At 41.8% G+C, this 16,071-nt stretch overlaps 1 protein-coding gene across 2 annotated transcripts in view; it reads left to right on the plus strand.

Moving 5' to 3' along the window:
- The window catches only part of LOC146557345 (kinesin heavy chain-like), a 62,007-nt gene extending 45,940 nt beyond the window's left edge, over window positions 1-16,067 (plus strand). The window contains exon 26 of one of the 2 annotated variants that reach the window (XM_085249822.1): window positions 14,546-16,067. The gene's annotated coding sequence lies outside the window, so the exon portion shown is untranslated. Of the gene's footprint in view, window positions 1-3,159; window positions 6,440-14,545 lie in introns of those variants that run through there. The other variant, XM_085249821.1, reaches the window with a different exon arrangement.
- The last annotated feature ends 4 nt before the right edge of the window (window positions 16,068-16,071 follow it).

Raw genomic sequence — 16,071 nt, forward strand, 5'->3', positions numbered from 1 at the left:
TCGTCTTTCAGCCTTTCTTACCTTGGCCATGTCTCTGAGTATTGCACACCTTGTGCTTTTGGGCACTCAAGTGATGTTGCAGCTCTGAAATATGGCCAAACTGGTGGCAAGTGGCATCTTGGCAGCTGCACGCTTGACTTTTCTCAGTTCATGGGCAGTTATTTTGCGCCTTGGTTTTTCCACACGCTTCTTGCGACCCTGTTGACTATTTTGAATGAAACGCTTGATTGTTCGATGATCACGCTTCAGAAGCTTTGCAATTATGAGACTGCTGCATCCCTCTGCAAGATATCTCACTATTTTTGACTTTTCTGAGCCTGTCAAGTCCTTCTTTTGACCCATTTTGCCAAAGGAAAGGACGTTGCCTAATAATTATGCACACCTGATATAGGGTGTTGATGTCATTAGACCTTCTCATTACAGAGATGCACATCACCTAATATGCTTAATTGGTAGTAGGCTTTCGAGCCTATACAGCTTGGAGTAAGACAACATGCATGAAGAGGATGATGTGGACAAAATACTCATTTGCCTAATAATTCTGCACTCCCTGTATAGCCCAAAGCACTTTACAATGCCACTATTCATTCACTCTCGCATTCACACACTGGTGGATGCAAGCTACGGTTGTAGCCACAGCTGCCCTGGGGCAGACTGACAGAAGCGAGGCTGCCATATCGCACCATCGGCCCCTCTGGCCAACACCAGTAGGCGAAGTGTCTTGCCCAAGAACACAACGGCCAGGACAGAGAGCCCGGGGATCGAACCGGCAACCTTCCGGTTACAGATGTGCTTCCCAACCCCCTGAGCCACGGTCGCTCTCCAATAGGTCCTTCTCGGTCAACCTGGGCACCTGCTCTTCCTCCGCTGCACCTGTCTGCTGTGGAGTGCCTCAAGGATCTGTGCTGGGCCCTATTCTTTTCTCGCTGTATATGCTCCCTCTAGGTGCAATCTTTGAGAAATACAATATCGCTTTTCACTGTTATGCTGACGATATACAGATCTACATTGAACTAGCTGATGATCCTGCTCTGTCTCTGCACTGCTTTCAAGAGTGAATGTGTCAGGTCAAAGAGTGGCTCTTAGGAAACTCTCTTATCTTGTCAAGGCTCTGAAGCCAGATGCAGGGAGACATGGAGAGAAAAACATAGGATGACGTAGGGAGATAACACAGACGAACCGGCAACAGGCAGGATAACACACAGGGCTTAAATACACACAGCAATAATCAAGGGATGGGAGTCAGGAGAGGAACACACATGGGAAAAATCAGAGCTGATGAGACAGGGAGACGTAAATTGAACACCCTCACATGAGACAAAGACCTTCAAAGTAAAACAGGAAACTCACACACGCAAAGACAGACTCAGAGACGCGGGCTTAACACAGACCTGACTACAATAGAGGGGATACACAGAACCAAAACGTAAGAATAAACAAAGATACATCAAGAAATCAAAGATTAACAATACAGAACAGAAAACACTGGGTCACAGACCCAGGACCGTGACATATCTTAAATGATAATAAAACTGAAATCGTTGTATTTGATAGTAATATTCCTCGCGGACAATTTCACGATGCCTTTGGTTCCCTTGCCAGCTCCCTCTCTGACACTGTTAGCAATTGATAAACAAGTGTCCGCTGTAGTTAGATCTAGTTTCTACCAACTGCGTGTCATTTCTAAGGCTAGGCATTATGTTCTGCATAAGGACCTGGAAAAGCCTTTGTGACCTTCTGGAACTGGGAGGTTTGAATCTATTACCCCTGTTCTAGCTGACCTGCACTGCCTACCCATTAAATACTGCATCCAATTTAAAATACTGCTGCTTACTTTTAAAATTATCAACAACACAGACCGTGCGTTTGCCTTGGCTGCACCACATTTATGGAATAACCTTCCTATTGTTATCTGCGCGTCTGACTCTATCCAATCATTTAAATCACGGTTAAAAACCTATTTATTTAACCTTGCCTTTCCTGCTTGTTAATGCCTGCATCTGATCCCTAGACTTACTCTATTTTACCTTTTATACATATCTTTTGTGGTTTTGTGCTTTTAACATGTTTTACTTGATATGCATTTTATGCCATTCCTGTGTATTAGTAACACTGACCTGTTAGCATACTTGGTATTTTGTTATGGTCCTATAATGTTTATAATATTTCTGTCTTATTTTCTGTCTTTTATGTGAAGCACTTTGGTATACCATTGGTTTTTAAATGTGCTCTATAAATAAAGTTGTATTGTATTCTTTTGTTAGAGGATCTTCGGGTAGAGTTTTAAATCTCACATTGATATTCCAGAAGAGCGTAGCGGGTGTATGAGAGTCTTTGTATCTTTCACACACATGTTGTGTAATAGGGGGCAGAATCAATAGAAAAGCAAACAAAAAACAAAATAATGCACCTGTTTTAGGAGCCGAAGTAGCACGCTGCCATCACATCAATCCAAGATTAATTGGATTCCTCACAGTGTTATTGGAGGCCAAGGTAACGCCATTTAAAGTATCTGGTTAGATATCATGTTTTTAAGGTTTTTAGAAAACCCTGATGGACTAATCCCAGGCTATCGAGACTAGCAATTGGGACATGGAATGTCACTTCACTGGTGGGGATAGGTAACGACAGGCCAAGAGGACCATGGGTCAGGCAGTAGCCGAAGCAAAAACCTGGGTTTAGGTGGAATTCGGAGAGGCCGTGCTGAAAGCCTTTTTAATTCTACTGACATGTCATCTGTATGAAAAAGCAGAGTCTGTGTACAAGGGGGGGCGAATTGTCAATCACCGGGAGTGAGGCCACTTAAACAACTCCATGGTTGCAGAAGTCCTGGGGTGGAAGAAGTTTGGCCTAAGTTCCTGAAGGCTCTGGATGCTGTAGAGCTGTTTTGGTGGTTCCCATCTTTGCCCTCCCAGGAAAGTCTATGCCAGGGTGCTGGGAAAGAGAGCACATATCTACATGGATATTAAAGTCACTCGCTATAATTATTTTATCTACACTGATAAAAAGTCTGAGAAAACTGAATAGGAACAAACTCTTTCTCCCGGGTCAGAGTATGTTTAATATTTAATGTTGAAACCCTGAATTAACTGTTTAATCAGTCAGTTTGTTAACTTCTTTCTGAGTCGTCATTTTTTTAATCACTCCCATTCTTCACAGGTAGCAGATGACTCTGGATCAGTTTCCTTTTCTGTGGATCTTTGAACTCTCCTGTTTTCACCACTCTGCCTATACTGGAACCACACCCCACAATGTTCTGCCTTAACAGCCATTCCACCTTAAACAATCCACCTTAACAGCCTTGCCAGCTTAACAAACATTCCACCCTAACGCAGGTGCTCTCTCTGACTGTTTTCTGAATTTTTGTTGTTGTTCTTTATTCTCAAACAATCAAATATCTTCAAAGAATTACCGCTAAGAAAAGTTAGTATCTTCTTTTTTTTTTTTTTTAACTAAATGACATTTTTAGATTTTGGGGTCTCTGTTGCCTTTATTACACAGCACAGTGGAGAAAGAGAGGAAGGATGCTCTCGGATCAGTTCTGCCTGGTCGCTGCATCTGGTTGCCTTTAGCTGTGAGCTAAACCTGAGTCTGAATCTGAGTCTGTAAACCTGTCAGTGTTTACTCATCATGTTTAAGACATTCAACTCTCAGATTTAAAGCAAACAGATTTTTCACAGAGGTGCAGAATTCCTCGTTTGAAATTAAATTAAAAAATAGTTTATTATCTTTAAAAAGTGTTATTCTCCAAACCTAGGTAATCTGGAAATGCTGCTCCCTGATTCCAACTCCACCCAAGGACAAAAACTTTTAGCAGTCTAAACTCTACGCAGCCGTTTGTTGACTTCGGCAGTGAGCCACGCCAAAATAAAGGTCCCTAATGTTCCCTGCCCAATATGAAAGTCAAACAACAGATAGATTTCTAACCCAAGGTCCTACTCAAACAAGAGAAAACAGATTTCAACAGAAAAGGCTTCTCATTCATATCAGGCTGCTGCCGTGTTTAACATATAGTGAAAGAATACTCCAGGTTGTCTAATTTACAAAACTATTAATAACTATTTACAAAGAGCTTGATTAGGTCTCACAACGCCACACACACAAGTTCACTCACTTTACTCACTAATGAACTTTTTGACTCAGGAGTTTCACACAGAGAACACTCAAAAGTTACCATCAGAAACACACAGCTTGTTGTCCAGTCTGGGAACAGGAATCCAAGCAAACAACTCGGCTGTCAAGATATACCCACACAGGACCCTGGGAGGGAGGAGAGAGAAAAACCCACACCCACATTCTCTGGTGGGAGGGGTCACACAAATAAAAACACACATAACAATGATACTAAAATCAGTCAGGGCTGTAGACTAACTTTTTGCCACAGTTGCCTGGTGCACCTAACTTTTTTTCCTTAGGTGCACCACCACCTGTCAACACAAAGTTCTTTGTTTGGAGCACATTTCTACAAGAAAGACAAGTTACTGAAAAAATTGTTTAAAGTGCTTCACTGAGCTGAAATTTAAACTTAAAACATCTCAAGATATATTCAATAAAAAGAAAATGTAAATTACAAAGACCTGAAAGTGCCTGACAGGCTTCAAAATGAACATCTCAGTATCTGAACAGCTTTATATCTTATGGACCCTCCCCCATTACAGTCACATGGCCCTCAGATGTCCTGTAATCTGGCCTTTTCCCCCTTTTTCCCCATGTGTCTGTGATGACACCTGTAACCCGGGCACACGTGACATCATTACTGTACATGGGGTTTACCTTCAAGACATTTTTCTTGTGAAGAATTATTTTGGACTTGAACTTAGTGAACGGAACATCTTCTTTGGGAATATCGTAGGCAATGTTAAACTTAATCATCACATCGGCCTCCTGTGACGACCTGTTTGCTGCCGCTGAAAGGCAGTGGGGAGAAGCCAGTGCATTTATCGCAGCATATAATGTGTTTTCTGAATGCACTGCTTTTTCAGCGTTTCTTTTTGAAACGTATTAGCTGCAGTCACAAATGCAGTATTGCCGGCCACAGTTTCTCCACACTCACTGCAGTAAATGCAGTGCGTCATGTTGTCAGCTTTACTGTATCTTAGCCAGGGAAACTGGTCAAGCCGCTCTCTTCCCAACGTATACACTTTACGCCTTTACTGTCAGTGGGCTCTGAGTCCATCGTATGTGGCTCATTATCTGATGCCGTCTCTGAACCAGTGTTAGACATAACCTGAGAGGTTGATGGCTCCGTGTCAGAGCACTCGCTATGAATTTCAGAGGGATCAGGCCTTAACGAAACAGTTATCAATCGTTCTTTTCATCTTTTCTCATTACCCACAACTACAGCCACTTCTATCAGGTCTAGGCTGCTCACCTCTGTCTATCTGCCTGCACCTTCAAATGTACACACACAGGCTTACATCTGGACCATGACCAATCAGAGAGCTCCTGCCCCTCACTATCTCTGATTGGTTTAGACCACGATACAGGCATAATGTGTGATGTTTTCTTTACTTGAATGACTGGTTGCACCGGTGCGACCTAGGATTCTTTTAGTCACACCACTGAGAAGTTAGGTCGCATGTCACACTCTAGAGCCTTGTTTATGTTGATGCATTAAAAACCTCAAATCTTTTTTTTTTAATGAAACAAATGTTTCTCACATTTTTTTTTTCATTTTGAAATAAAAATTTCAAAGTGTTACAACTTTTGATTATATGAGTTATATTAAACCATAAATATGATTGCAGCTTTAAAAGACGCTGCTGGAGGAATAAAATTCAGGAAATTCCAGGAACATGATCGAAAGTTTTTCTTTTTTTCTTTTTTTTAAAAATGAATTTAAAACTTGTTTTCCTGACGACAGTGTTGGATTGCAGATATTGATTGTGTGTTTTTAATGTGTTTATTACTGAAATGTAATTTAAGGAGTTTATTTTACTGTTTATTTATTAGCTTAAAGTGAAAAATGTGTATGTTACTTTTGTCACCCAGCTGGAAATGATCATGTGTCAGTGTGTTTGTGCGTGTGTTAGTGTTGTGGTTGTTGTTGTGAATCTGTAGTAAGTTTACAGAGCGGCGAGGCTGATGAATGACAGCTTCAAAGTGACACGATCAGCTGATGGCAGATGTTGTGAACAGGAAGTTAGTGGCATGATGTCAGCCAATCAGAACATCATGTTTTCTGCAGTGTTTGTGGTCACTTTACATCTTCAACATTATTCAGTATTGAAAGCAAACTAAAGCACATCTGTTTGTAAGTGTTTATTGATGTATTGGTAATGTTTACGTGCTGCTAATGAAAGTGTTTATCATAACTATGTTCATAATGTGCTGTAAGAACAAAGTGATACTGAAGTGATTCACAGGTTGTTGTAAAGACATCGAACATCACGTGTTTCTGAACTTGTCAAATAAAGTGAAAAATTGAGTGTTTATCTGACATCAGGAATAGCGTTTACTTCTTAATCATTTATTTAAACACTGGAAAAATTTGAGATCGGATGATTAAACTGATAAATTTTTCATATACAGGTCAGTGATGTATCTGGCTTAAGTAGTTAAGCTCGTGATTAATTACAACAGCTGTAATCGGGTTTATGTGAACTATTGGCATCGTTATTTATTTATGTTATATTTTGCACTCTGTTTTTGTTGAGATGGTGTACGCATCTTCAACACATTTGCTATTTTAACTGTCTTAAGGAGTGGAATGTCCCTTCTATTTTTTTTTCTGTTTCTTGTAAAAAATCTAATAAAATTCAAGTCTTAAAAAAACACTGGAAAAATTCTAGAATAACATTTATAAAACAGACTTTTAGTCAGCCTCTCATGAACTGCCACTTTACCGTGACACTTTGGGGGTATCCAAATTCATGGGCTACATCCTCCTGAGGCCGCATTTGTTGGCCGACATGCCGAAGGCTGTCCAGATTCGTAGACTCCTCCAAATGCAGCCGACAAATGCGTCCTCCTTTTCTCCAAATTTGAAGGATGGGTCGGGTGTGTCCTTCGTGGCCCACCATATCCCAGAATTCATAGCGCGGCCCAGCCAATTCCAGTTTCCAACAATGGCGGTCACTACTAAGTTTTTAATATTAGGCAGACTACCACCAAATATGAATTCTGCGAACATTAGTCTCCTGCTAAAACCAGGCAAAGACCCTTTATTTCCCTCAAGCTATCGTCCAATTTCTCTTTTAAATGTAGACCTTAAAATAATCTGCAAAACTCTCTCAAAGAGATTAGAGAAAATAACCCCCTCTTAATTCATCCTGACCAAACTGGTTTCATAAAAGGTCGGCACTCCTCAACAAACACTCGTAGATTACTTAATTTAATAGACTGCTCATACAATAAAAACATCAAAACCATAATATTATCTCTAGATGCAGAAAAAGCATTTGACAGAGTTAACTGGAAATTTTTATTCGCAACTTTACACAAATTTGGTTTTGGAAACTCTTTCATAAACTGGATAAGAATATTATACAATTCCCCAACAGCTCGTATCAGAACAAATGACCAGACATCCTCCAGCTTCTGTCTCCTGAGGGGCATCAAGACAGGGATGCCCACTCTCCCCTTCACTTTTTGCAATTTTTATCGAACCTCTAGCAGCAGCATTTAGACAGGCTACAATTAAGGGCATAAAATGTAAGAACATAGAACATAAAATCAGTCTCTATGCGGATGATGTGTTGCTTTTTCTGCAAAACACACAAACCAACCTCTCTGAGGTAATTACTCTAATAAACTGGTTTTCAAGAGTTTCAGATTATTCAATTAACTGGCCAAAATCTACAGTTCTTCCCATTAACTGCTCCTTCCATAATTCTTCCTCTGCCCCACTACAATCTGGAAATATTAAATATTTAGGTATTAATGTTTCTCCTAAGCTTTCAGACTTAACTAAATTAAACCACATCCCACTTCTAAAGAAAGTAGAAGGCGATCTGACTAGATGGAAATCTTTACTCATATCACTCATGGGAAGGGTCGCCACTATAAAAATGATGATCTTGCCAAAAATAAATTACTTATTTTTGATGATCCCTAACAAACCATCACAAGATTGGAAATATATGAATCCAGAGATCTGAACCAAATTCCTTTGGAAAGATAAACCCCCACGTATCAGCTTAAAAACGCTACAAAGAACCAAGGATAGAGGAGGATTAGATCTGCCTAATTTTCACCAATACTTCTTAGCCAACAGGCTTCAGTTCATCTCAGAATGGTTAAAACATACCTTCTTAGATGTTGAACAGGCACTATGCAATGATCTAGAGATTTCAGACCTACCATTTATTAGCTCAAACATCAAAAGACATGAATGCTTTAAAAGTATCAACATCAGCTTTTCTCTGACAGCATGGTGGGAGTTTCTAAAAATAACGGAGTCTTCATTAATCCCATGCAAACGTACACCTATCTGGAATAACCCTGACATATTACAAAACAATAATATGATTAATTTCCCAGAATGGAGTTGTAAACGAATTAAATACTTAGAATATATATTAGAGGGAACAGAATTTATTCCATTTGACAGACTAGTTGTGATAGGTTTGTAGCATAAACCTATTCGCTGGAACGTTAAGACAATATAATTACACTGCAAGCAAGACACAAGTAGGCAAACTTCTTCATGGTACTCGTGCACGGGAGAGAACCGGACAGCCGCTTGACTCCAGTTGGTCTCGTCCGTTCCCCCATACACTGTCCTTTTATTGAGGTTACATGAATATGCATAGGTTCATTAACATACGACGTCTACATACAAACAAAGAGTACCTTGCCTGTGTGTGTGTGTGTGTGTGTGTGTGTGTGTGTGTGTGTTGCTGATCAAAGGGTCAAACATCCTTGGTCAGGAAGAGGATAGCCTCCCCCTCACCCTAGATGGTTCATCCTAGATAACACGGTGAGGAAGTCCTGCAGTTCATCTAAACAAAGAGCACTTAGACTAGAACAGACGTAGCTACGTTAATCCTACCATAAAACAATAAGACACGGTATGACCTCTCATGCTCCCAAAGTGCTGTCTAATACACACAAAGTTTGCAGACTATCAAGGATCAAAACCTCTACCAATCTACAACTAATTACAAAACTCTAAGCATATATAAGTAAATATTTCTAAGCATAAATGACAATCAACAATACAAATCTAACAAGTTGCACAATATGGGATCAACAAGAAAAGATTTTTAGAATATCAACAAATTAAATCCATAGTAAAAAAGAAATTTAACCTCAGTCAAGTTGAATTACAAACACCACCAAGTGCGGTACATTTTCTTACTCTTAAATCCCCCAAATTATTATCTAAAATATACAGAACACTTTCTAAATTAGATGAATCAATATCCCTTCCTATTGCAAAGTGGGAAGCAGATTTATCAGTCAGCTTAGACCAAAACTTCTGGTCTCAGATTTGCTTAAAAACCTTTAAATTGATTAAAAATCCCAGTCTGCAATTAATACAATACAAAACACTACATAGAGTGCACTATACAGATCATCGGATGTTCAAGATGGGCTTTACATCTTCCAACAACTGCTCACACTGTCAAGGCAATACACCAGACAATTACATTCACGCTCTTTGGTTCTGTCCACCAGTGCAGAAGTTTTGGCACGAGATATGTGAAGACTTATCAAAGTGTCTGAAATGTAAAATTCCAACCTCCCCTTTAGTATGCTTGTTGGGAAAATTGGATGAGGTCACTACAGAAACTAATACAGTCCACATGGTTTTTACTGCCCTATGCATCGCCAAGAAAACGGTCCTCATGAACTGGAAAAATAAAAATAATCTTAATTCTAGCCAATATAGAAACCTTCTAATAGATCACATTAGTCTCGATATAGCCTCTGCCACCACATTAGATCAATCCCTCTGGGCTCCTTTGATCGGCTCCATCACCTAGCGGGGGTAGGGGGTCGTGGTTTGGTCCCGCCTTAGCTACTGTGGTTGATGTGGAGTTGGGATGGGCTTAGGGCGCCTGGAGGACCCCTAGAGACGTTATCCCTGGAGGGCTTAACCCGGGGGTTGTGTTCATAACCTGGTTACGTGGCTCTGGTCGCTCTTAGAGGTTGTTCTCCTCGTGGCTACGTGCAGCGGGGCTGGAGGATGGTCTGTACTGGTGGACGTAGGTTACTGGCCTGGCTGCCCCTGAGTGGATCCAGGGCAGGCGTGGAGGTTTGGGGTTCGGGGGTGCTTCGCCTCTGTGCTGGGGCTCTGGCTGGGCCTTGGGGGCTTTTGTCCTCATCGGTGTGTCACCGAGGTTGTGAGTGGGTGGGTGCACGGGGGCTCAGCCCTGGCACAGGGGGCCTCTTGTGCATCGGCCTGACTGGGGGGCTCTTCAACTGGTGGGGAGGTTGTTCCATCCTTGCAGGAGTCCACTCTGCAGGTGGGGGAGAGACATAGGAGAGGTGGAGAATAAACTTAACCTGGGTGTCTGTTGTCTTGTGTAGTCTGGGAGATGATTGAATGTTGGGGTGGGTACAGTTTCCTCTGCGGTGGGGTAGGGTGGGCTGCCCCGGGTCCTGTGGGGCTTGGCAGTGCTACTGTAGGCGCCGGTCTGGATGGACCTGGGCTCCCTTGCCTTGGTGGGTACCAGAGGACGGGGGTGCCTACTGGGGTCAGCGGGGGAGCTGGCCCTAGGGAGGGGCATCCTCCCCTCCCTCCTTTTCCTCCCCATCCCCGGCTACCTCCCTCTTCCCGCTCCACCACACTCACCCACACAGGTAGGGCCTTGGGGTGCGGGTGTGTCACCAGGGTGCAGGGGAGACATTCCCCCCCCCCCCCCCCCCCTCTGTCCCCTTCTGGCCACCTGTGCCTCAATTTTATCTCACAACTTAGACATCCACATTACTTACACTCTCATAACACACACATATATATAGGGCCTTGAGGGTGGGCACGTTAACGGCATCCAGTGGACGGTCTGTGTACTCAAACCTGCCTCTGGCGCCGGTGCCCACCTCTCAATTTTAAATCCATGTAGACATTGAGGATTCTCGGAAGGGGCCGTGCTAACACCTGCTGCTCTCTGGCAGCAGCAGCACCATGCTCTCCCTTGTTTTAAATGCACTTTAGAACAACACGCAGCAACACTACACATGAGCGGGAGGAGGGAGGTATGGGGTCTTCACACACCCCCGTTCTCTGCTAGCCATCGGGGCGGGGGGGCCGGGAGGAGATGTTGGCTGTCCAATTGGCCTCCCTGCTGCTGCGGAGCCTGGGACGGTCTGCTTGCCTCCACTCCGGGGGGAAGGGTAACATCTCTTGGGTCTGGGTTCTGTTTCCCCCTCTGGGGGCGAGGGTACCTGGACCCGAGGTATAGAGTATGTTTGGGGAGTGTGATTGTGTGTACATGTCCATTTATGTCAATCCTCACGTTGGGTGAGTGCTGAGTGTTTGTATATGTGTGCTTGAGGGTGGGAATGCATGTTGTGCAATGCAATGCTGTGTGTGCCTGTTTGTCTGTGTCTATATGTCAGGTCGGGTCTTAGACTCCACCTCTCTGGGAACTCCCAGGCCCTCCAAGGCCTATCTCCCCTCACCACACTCCCTGCCGGTGACTGATGCCCTCAGGGGTCGGTGCATTGGTGGTTCTTGGTGTTCGGGGCTGGGCACTCAGGTATGTACCGGCTCACTCCCGGTGGCTACCTGGCGGGGCCTGGCGCCTGTTGCTCGGTCAGGCCTCCTCCGGGGTGCGGGGGGCCCTCGGGCCTCCGGCCTCTGGGCCTGCGGCTCGGTTCACTCTGGCACAGCTGGCTGCCGGCAGAGCCGGCGGGCACGCCGGTGCAGCCCCTCTAGCTTCTGCTCGGTGGCTACTGGGTGACGCCTCGTCTGGGGATCCTCAGCCCTTCCCATGAGGGTGGCACGGATGCCCCTCCGGTGGTCCTCCTTGGGCTCTCGCACTCTGGGGCCTCTGGATGTCTGGGGCCAGGATCTCCTCCATGCCTGCTTCATGCCCTGGGCGACGGGGCTATGGCTCTCTACATCCTCTTGCAGACCATTACATGTGGAAACCATTTGAATACAAGCGCACTGATCCACACAGGTATGCACACGGGTGTTCACTGCTCGTAGACTTAAATGACACCTTTCTTGGCTGCTACTTCAAAGCACATTGTGCGCTGTCTGTCCTGCGTGCTGCACAACAATATTGAATATTTAGTATTTACTGTTGTTTACACTTAGCTAGATTAATGCGATGGTGTTGTGTTTAGTATGTTGCTTTGGGTTTTTTTGCTTGTTTTCTATTCTTTTTCTCTCAACAGGTGATCCAGGAGATTTTTTTTCCTCCCCCCCTTTCTCACTGTCCCTCTCCCCTTCTGTTTTTCTTTTCCTTCCTCTTTCTCTCTCCCTTTCCTATCCCTCACTCATGTCTGTCCCGTCTGTAACAACTGAAAATAAAATAAAATAAATAATAAAAACAAAGGTCGATCAAATGGACCAATACGGCAATGCCACGATGATCCATTTGGCAAAATAAATCCATTGGGTATCCTTGTTGGTCTTCAGACAACAATTCTGATAGCTAAAGAACCAAATGGGACAGGCAAAAAAAAAAAAAAAAGTTTTTAATATTACTCTTATTAATCTTTCTGGGTCACAAAATAAACTTTTAACATGTTATAAGGTGAGAAAGTAGCTGTGTAAACTTCAAATATCTGCTCAGTTTATCAAGACATCGCATATTTGCAAAAGTGCGCCGACGTTTTCAGAGACCCACTAGCTCGATAGCTGACCGGGGCGACAACAGCAAACTACCTGCACATCGTTTCCACATCCCCGCGGTCTTTGGCTACTCAGGTTAAAAATGATATAGAAGTCACTCAGATAACTTAAAAATGTTATTGTTTGGCTTTTTCAGTATTTTATTTGTTCCTGAGTAAATCGTTTTGGCTGAGATTAAAGTTATAGTTTTCACACAGCTGAATAAACGTCAAACAGAAAACTGATTAAACAGAAGTGTGAGATGGTCGAAAGTTTACTCCAGTGTCCTAATATATTTTAGATAGCAAGGAACAGACGGCTGAGCTTAGTAAATTTTAATCAGCGAAATCTCTAAAATATATTTATCAATAGGAACTAGTCAAGTAAACTTGAGATGTACCTTCAGTATCTTCGTCTCTCACAAGATGTGCAACCTTGGTCCCTAATGGACATAAATGTCCATTCCCCAAAAAGTGCAATAAAAATCTTATGTATTAATATTTTTTTCCACTTTAAATTGGTCAGTCTTTTAAAACTACTTCTCCCTGAAATATTCATATAAAGTTTTAATAATATTTTCGTTGTTTTAACCCTTTAAATCCCAGTTGTATTACACGAGCGCCCTGTTTTTTTTTAGCCCAAAAAACAAAAAAACTAAATATTTTCCAAAAAAAACATTTGAAGTAATATTTGATTGTTATTATAATTAGGCCTTTAGATGGTCCAAAGATTGGCACCAAAATTCATTTTGACCTGCCATCATTTTTTTTGCAGGAGCACAAAAAAAAAAAAAAAATGCATCCACCTTTAAGCCTTTTTTTTTTTTTTTTTTTTTTTTCTAAATGACATCAGAAACAGCAGTATGCGACATTACGTGATGGCAGAGCTTCAGTTCATCCTTTGTCATTTTTTTTTTTTTTTTTTTAATAAATAGGACAGGGGGAATGAATGAGAGAAAGAGGGGGAGAGAAAGAAAGAAAACCAAAGGGGAGAAGAGACGGTGAGAAGGGGGGGGAAGAGAGAGAAAAAAAAAAAAAGAACTCCTGGGTCACCTGTATGGAGAAAAAAAAAAAAAACAAACAAAAAAAAACAAACAGAGGAGACAGCAAACAACAAAGAGCAACATAATAATACAGAAAACAAAGCACCATCACAATAAACTAGCTAGTCATAGATATCAATATTTACTAAATAATAAACGATATTGTGCAGCACGCAAGATAGACAGCGCACAGTGTGCTTTGAGGTAGCAGCCAAGAAAGCTTTAGTCCGCGTCTGTGAATACCCATGTGTGCATACCTGTGTGGATCAGCATGCTTGCATTCCAAAGGTTTCTCCATGTAATGATCTGCTAGGGAGTGTGGAGGGGCCACAGCCCCGTCCTCCAGGGTGTGAAGCGGGTATGGAGGAGATCAAAACTCCAGACATCCAGAGGCCCCCAGAACACAAGAGACCATGGAAGACCAACAGAGGGGCAGCCGCGCCACCTTTAAGCCTATGTCCATTCCCCAAAATGTGCAATAAAAATATTAAATATTAATTTTTTTTTCACTTTAAATTGGTCAGTCTTTTAAAACAACTTCTCCTTGAAATATTCATGTCAAGTTTTAATTACATTTCGCGGATTTTAACCCTTTATATCCCGGTTTCGTCACATGAGCGCACTGCTTTTTTTGCCCCAAAAAACATAAAACTTGAATATTTTCCAAAAAAAACATTTGAGGTAATATTCAATTGTTATTATAATTAGGCCTTTAGATGGACTAAAGATTGGCACCAACATTCATTTCGATCGCCTTTTTTTTTTTTTTTCAGGACCAGAAAATGGTCTCCAGGCGGCAAATGCTCCTCCTCTAGGCCGAAATAAGTGCATCTTGCCGGGGTAAGTCGCGACGATTACCGGGGCACGATCACCGGGGACCCCTTTTTCCAGCACACACGCCCGATACCACGTGACAACAAATACGTCATTTCCTGTTGACTAAAAAAAAAAAATGCACCCTCTCATGGTCCTAGGGACCAAAAAATGGTCCCGCCCGATCAGCGGGCGAAGCCGCTGCTGCACGCCAGAGATGAGGCTTCATTTCCGGCAGGTCTGTCCAAGCAGCCCGCTGTTTTCCAGCAGAGGTCAAATGTGAAGCAAGGGCGCCACCCGGTGGACAAATAAAAAAATTACAACTCTAAGGCCTGTAGTCCAAAACGAAACCTAAGCTGGAAACCTGACGATCCCTTTGACCGTAATTTTTCTGGCGTGAAAAATAGCGTTTATAATGGGTTTCAATGTGGACATTTTTGTCCAAAGGGACTAAGGTGGATGCATTTCTGTAGCTTAGCCATTTTAGGCTAATTCAATGAATTTACACCACAATTATAAAATATAATTAAAAAGAAAATTCTTTGACAAATTTGGCTATATTCCACTCAACACAGTGAAAATGGTTTAAAGTTAAAAATGCAAAAGACAATAAATGTCCCTGAGGACCTCTGAGGGTTAAAATCTCAAATAATTTTTAGAACGTTTCATTTCTGTTCAGTTAAAATATCTTAACATACAAACACGAACTAGTGGAAACTTATGCTGTTTACAGGAATTTAAAATCACCTCTTTTTCTATTCTTATTAAATAAATTTTTGTCGCTGTAGTCTGATGTGTTCAGACCACAAGAGAGAACCTTTAAAAACTTTAATCGGTTCAGTACCTCCTGGCAGAATTCATTGATTAACTGTCAAACTCACAAACACACATCAAACTCTTTGTGCTGACAGATTAACCCTTTCTGGACTGAATTATTCACACATGAACATATTTTCCGTTATATTCACTCATTTTAACTTTTGACACACAAATTATTGTCTGAATCCAGTTTGTTTTCTGTTTTCTGCTGTAGATTTTTTAAATGCGTCAGTTCTCACTAAAGTTGGATGTTTATGTTGACTTCAGGCTCTATTGTTTCTTTTTAGTCAATATTTATACTGCAAGACTGTCTAGAAACAAACACACTAATCATACAAATCATCTTATTTACTCACCATCATTCAATAACTTTAAAATAATCTTCAGCAATATTTTACCAATAATATGACAGGGTTTGTTTGAGATGTTCATGTGAAGCCTTGAGTAGTGTGAATGCTATATTTGAAATAAAAAAAACATTACTAAGATTCATGTTTCATACATGTTTGCTCTGCAGGCTAATTTTGTGATAATGCAGCTGAATTTTATAATGACACTAGGATATGTTTTAAATATTCAGTGGTAGGTTATATACAGAAAATCATTAGAATTATTTATTGGAGTACTGTATATTTTTGTATTTGAAAACAACACCGATTGTGGCAGA

Source organism: Mchenga conophoros, linkage group LG16 (genome assembly GCF_057382185.1).
Source record: "Mchenga conophoros isolate Kocher_MC1m ecotype Shallow Benthic linkage group LG16, M_conophoros_male_GT1.1, whole genome shotgun sequence".
In the NCBI taxonomy this organism is placed as follows: Eukaryota; Metazoa; Chordata; class Actinopteri; order Cichliformes; family Cichlidae; genus Mchenga; species Mchenga conophoros.